The sequence below is a fragment of the Peromyscus leucopus genome, chromosome 11 (genome assembly GCF_004664715.2).
Source record: "Peromyscus leucopus breed LL Stock chromosome 11, UCI_PerLeu_2.1, whole genome shotgun sequence".
Classification (NCBI taxonomy): Eukaryota; Metazoa; Chordata; class Mammalia; order Rodentia; family Cricetidae; genus Peromyscus; species Peromyscus leucopus.
This window is the reverse complement of record NC_051072.1, coordinates 49,455,209-49,461,127: the sequence shown is the minus strand read 5'-3', so window position 1 is coordinate 49,461,127 and position 5,919 is coordinate 49,455,209.

Genomic DNA, 5,919 nt, shown 5'->3' with positions numbered 1-5,919 from the left:
AGAGCCAGGTGGTGGTGGCTCACACCTTTAATCCCAGCACTAGGGAGGTGGAAACAAGGAATATAAGGCGGGTGGAGACAGGATCTGACTTAGGATTTATAGACAGGATCTTGCCCCACTTCAGGCTGAGGAGTTGGTGAGGTAAGATGTGGCTGTGGCTTGTTCTTTTGTCTCTCTGACCTTTCAGCATTTACCCCTATATCTGACTCTGGGTTTTTATTATTAAGACCAATTAGAATTAATGCTACACAAACACACACATCACATCACACCATACACACATATACACACACCACACACACAAACCACATCACACCATACACACATATACACACATCACATCACACCATACACACATATACACACCACACACACACACCACACCACACATACACACACCACACCATACACACATACCACATAAACACATTACACACACAAATATATACCTGCCACACACATACCACACCACACACACACACACACACACACACACACACTCACACTCTGTACTAGCTGATTCTGTTGGCTTGGCCAGCAAAACAGTCCAACTCTGTCTCCTCTGCTGCTTACCCTTGTGGTCTAAGCAGCAGTTCTTGCACATCTGGATTATCCTAATTGCCTTCTCTCTGCCTTCTTGAGTTCACCCTCCCCGGGTGACTGCCGAAGAGCATGTGTTTGGCAAGGCTCTTGAACCTAATTGTTGTGGTTAAATGTCAGTACAGAAGTTACTGTTCAGGCATTTAAAGAGGATATAATTGACATTTAAGTTAGCAGAGTAAAACAGATTACCCCGCAAAATGTGGGTGACAGCGAACCACACTAAGGCCCAAAACTAGAACTTCCTGAAGAAGAAGGGATTGGACCTCTAGCCTGAAATTCTAGCCCTGGAACTCACGACTGATCATCAACTCTTAGGTGAATGAATCTCACTTTATGTATTTTACACCATCAGCTTCCACAACTGAGTGAGATAATTCTTTAATCTCTGTCTCTGTCTCTGTCTCTGTCTCTGTCTCTGTCTCTCTCTCTCTCTCTCTCTCTCTCTCTCTCTCTCTCTCTCTCTCTCCCTCTCCCTCTCCCTCTCCCTCTCCCTCTGTAGTAAGTTTTATCCTCTATATCCTTGACAAGCGTCTTTTTCTCCATAGAGCAGTCAGAGAGAGCTTCTGAAAAAGAAAAATCAGCATGTCGCTTCTCTGTTGGAAACCTGCTTAGATGGCCTTGAATTTCAAACAGACCAGAAGCCACAGGGTTCCCAGTGGCTGCCTGGCTGTCTATGATCTGCCTGCCTGTTCCTTTTCTAGAGTCTCTTTCTGTTCTCCTGTTCAAGCTAGTTCAAGTTAAGGAGTGTCGAAGGATCAAGTGGATAATATTATGGGCAGATGCGGCCAATTCAAAGACAGGAAAGGAGTTCCATGCCAGGACCTTAATGGGAATCAGAATAAGAACTAGAAAGTTGTGAATCTAGTCTTCCAGAGCTTCGTAGTTTCTCTCTGATTGGCTACTGGGTTAGTTACTTTTGTCCTTGCTGTTGTTTTAAAAATGTTAAGCCTCGCTGGTTACCTTGCGGAAGGGGTCATGAGGCACGAGCCACAACAAAACCCAGTATCAGAACTTTATTGTGGGTGGAGAGGACAAAAGAACCAGGCCTTGGGAAGAAGCATGTGCAGAGGGGAGAGAGAGAGGGGGAGAGAGAGAGAGAGAGAGAGACAGAGACACAGAGAGACAGAGTGCAGGAAAGAAAAGATAAGAAGAAGGAGGAGTCTGCATGCGTCCAACCTTTTAAGGACTTCCGTGAACATGCGCAGGTCCTCACGCACGTTATCACCAGACCCCTTACTTAGCTGTTGAACTGCGCATGTGTGGCCATGCATCGGGAGTGGCGGCAGAATCCTAACCCTTGCTGTCGCCAGATTCCCGACAAGAAACAGTTCTAGAGAGGAAGAGGCTATCTAGGCTTACAGTTGGAGTGATGCAGTCCTTCATGGTGCATAGGCATGGCTACAGGAGCCTGAGGCGGCTGGTCACCTAGCAACTGCATCCCGGAAGCAGGGAGCAATGAATGCTACTTGCCTCACGGTTCCATTTTTGATGGATGCCATCAACATTAACCATCACCGCCACCCTCTGCTTACTCTTCTTGCAAAACCTCCAAGTAACTGGGTCACGCTCCAAGAGATTGAGTCACTCAAAAGACGTTTAATGAATGACCACTATATGTCAAATAGTGTGGATAAAGCCTCGTGGATAAAGTGCTGAGGAAATCCAGCAGAAGGCTGGGGAGATGGCTCCGTAGTGCAGTTCTCATGTGCAAGCATGAACGATCCCCAGCACCAAGGGCCATGTGTGTCAGCAGGCGCCTGTAATTCCAGTCCGGGGAGGCGGGGACAGACACTCCCTGGGGCTTCATGGCCAGGCAGTTTAGCTGAATCAATGAGCCCAAGGTCAGTGAGAGACTCTGTCTCTCAAAAAAATTAAATGGAGGGTGATGGAAGATGCTGAACATTGACTTTTGGCCGCTGCATGAATACAGGCACCTCCCCGCTCCACACACCATGTGTCCACGACAGAACTATTGTCTCTATAGACCTTATGTCCTTGTAGAAGATGCAGGGGGTGGGGCATGCAGGAGGTGGGAGAAGTGTGCAAAAGGAGTCAAATATGTCAACTGTTGGTTGTGTTAGAGGGCTTGGGAGAAAATAAAGCAAGGGAGAGAGTTAGAAGCCACCAGAAGGTCAACCAAGTTTATATGTGTGGCAGGGAGCGGGAGGGAGTGTCTTGAGGGTGAAATGACCTCTAAAAAGAAAACTCGTGAAAACTTATCTGCATCACTTTTTAAACATTGGATTTAGTTTTTAATTTGAATCGTAGATACATACAAGTCGTGTGTGTTTATGGGCCTGACACGTTTTATAGCAAGCTCACTCTGACTACTGTGTGGCAGGCACCCTGTAGGGAGACAAGAAGAAGACAGGGGTCTATTTAAATGCTGTTCCAGGCCTTCCGAAGGATGGGGGTGGAGCTAACGGGGGGGGGTGTCTCAGAGTTCCCCACTCTAGAGGCACAGGCCAGCATCCATTCTTTGTAAAGGGTTTTGGGGATGGAAAGGATAGAGATCAAAACATGGCCAAAACATAATTAAAGTCCTATTTTAATAACTCTCCAGGTGGCTGACATACCATCTGTGAGCAGAACATCATCGAATAGGATCACCTAAACTCATTTATCACCCACCGTCCCACTTCCTTGAGGGACTTAGCTAGCTCTTGTTCTAAAAAGGGAAACTCAATTTTAACAAATTTGTTCAGTGAATTATTTAATTAGTAAGGAGCCTTTGCATATATTTCGTAGAATTTTTTTTTTTTTAATCTCTGTTCTGAAATTAGTTGATAATTCCTTGCAAAGCACTGTGGTCATCCCATTGATATGAGACGGTTCACAATTGCCCGAGAGAGATAGCACTCTATGGCATTAACCTCTCACAGACCTGACCATTTATCTACTTGGTGCAAAAGGCCCTGAGGTCATTTTCAAAACTTTCCCCATCTCATCTGAAGGAGATAAATGAAATGAATTGAAATGTTGGAAAACTTATTAAGATGATCGGAGGATTACGGTTAAGTAGAAAGTGAGATAACCTCCAGGCATCTCAATTCCGAATGCTCTCTGTCTCTTCCCTCCTTGAGTATACCGTAGGGCCCTGAGGACAGGATAGAAGGAAGAAGTTGCTTTCCCTGTACAGTGAGGTCTTGGCCTCTTCCTGGGGCTGGGGAAGCCACTCGGAGAACAGACAGAACTAACACCACCAGGCTGGGGCTCGAATCCAGACGGCCCAGAAACTTGAGTCCCAAGGTGACTTGAAAAATGCCTCAGAGTTTGGAGTTTTGAGGAAGGGATGACAGCCTGAGTGAGGGTTTGGGAGAATGTTCTCTCTGGCTTCCCTGGAAACATGCCAACAATGGTGGAAGGTGCCTGCTGGTCTGTTCCATTGTGCCCATAGTTCCATTTAAGAGAAAGATCAGAGTTTTACACATTGCCCTTCTCACACATGTATCTATTGACATTTAGCACCTAAGAGGCCATGCCAAATTTTCATTGGCTTTTATTTTCCTCATTATACTAAGCTAAGACAAAAGAATATGTATTCTTATATAGTCATAGGAATCAATAATGCTCATTGTGGATAAAATAGAGTATAGGTCATAAAAATACTTAACTTGCTGACTTGAACCCTGAGCATAACAAAAACAAACAAATAATCAAACAAACATTGCTCAGCTTGGTACTGAATAAAGGCTAGGAAGCCGAAAAACAGACTGTGGCACTCAAGGCCTGGCTCTGGCGTCAGTTTGTGGGAGAAAGGCTGCCTAGTCCTGTCTCTAGTCTCCACAGAGGCTTGGCTGAGAAACCAGTGCTTTTCTCAGCTAGTTGAGCTGAAGGGACCCCTCATGGTGACATGTCCATGGGCATCTCAAATGTAAAGGTCTAAGATGATCTGAAAGGAGCTTTGGAGACCGTGGGATGATCTGACCACAAGTGACTTGGATGAGAAAGTGGAAGGAGAATTGTAGGCTAAATTCGAATGCCGGACACTTCAATCCTCACTTCCTCTTTTATGTTGAATAACTACTAGGCTGAACATAAGGGAAGAGGGAAGCTTGACTCTCCCCAAAGGGTCTGCAGAGGGTTAGGAGGCAGAGGTTTCCATAGAAAACACCCAGGATGCTTCAGGCACAGCCACAAGACTTGATATCAAATTATTGACGGTGAGGAGATCGGTGAATGAAGGGGGTGGGGGAGGGGGCAGACCCTTCTCCTGAAGACATGACCTAGACACCTCTTATTCTTGAGGCCTTGTTCTGAAAGGGATTTGGACTGCTTCTGTTGGAAGGGACTAGAGTGTCTCACCACAGCTATGGCTCTTTGGATGACCCTTCCAGCACTGTGTCTATAGGAAGGCTGTGTCTACAGCCAGAGCTGTGTTTGGAGAGCTTGGGAGCAAGCAGGTCCGAGGAACACGTAGAGAAAACTGGAAATGTCCAAAAGATGGAGGTGCCAGGCGGGAGGCTGAGGCTGAGTTTTGTTTGTTCCTGGAGCCCAGCTACGTGGATGGTGAAGTCTATTTAGGGACCAGGGAACAAACACACAGTGAGCTCCTATTCTTCTTCTAACATGACGCGAGGTGGTGACAAGGCCTTACCAGACCCAATCTCTATTTCCAGTGCCATGGTTCTCTTTGTAAAGGTGTGCCCCAAAGAACCAAGGGCACACCGTCAGTGCACATGCATGCACACACACATGTTCATGCACATATATGCTCAAGTGCACATACACTGCGTACATACATACACACAGATGCACACATATGATTGCGTGTACATGCGCTGCACACATGTACACTATATTTGCTTAGCTGCATATATACTCTTGGGGCGGGAGGAAGTATCTGTGCTTCCAAACTCTCGAGGAAGTTCGGACTGGGTAGTACCTGTGGAGGTCAAGAGTGGAGAAAAGGTGGGGGTCTTCCATCACCGTGGCAAGAGCGGTGACCCAGAAGGTAGGGCTGAGGGAATTCCCTGAGCCTGGGAGGATGGGAGAGAGGCCAATGGACACATGAGGAAGCAGACTGGATTTCTGCTCAGTCATCAGACCAAGTCACCCCTCCTGCCTTCGAGACACTTCCTGTCAGGTTCCAGATGCACGTGCTCCAACTTTTAACTTAGAACGTGGGCTCTTCAGTTCGGACCTCAAAGAAACAGCCTCAAGTCATGAACACGGAGGCTTAAAGCAAATCTTTTCTCAACACCCTTTGCATCCAGGTGTCAAGAATCACTTTAAAGGGTTGCCTTCATTTGCGGCTCAACCTGCTTTAAGAAGGATTGAAGACAGAGTGCAAGGTGGACTGCAGAGATGGCCACG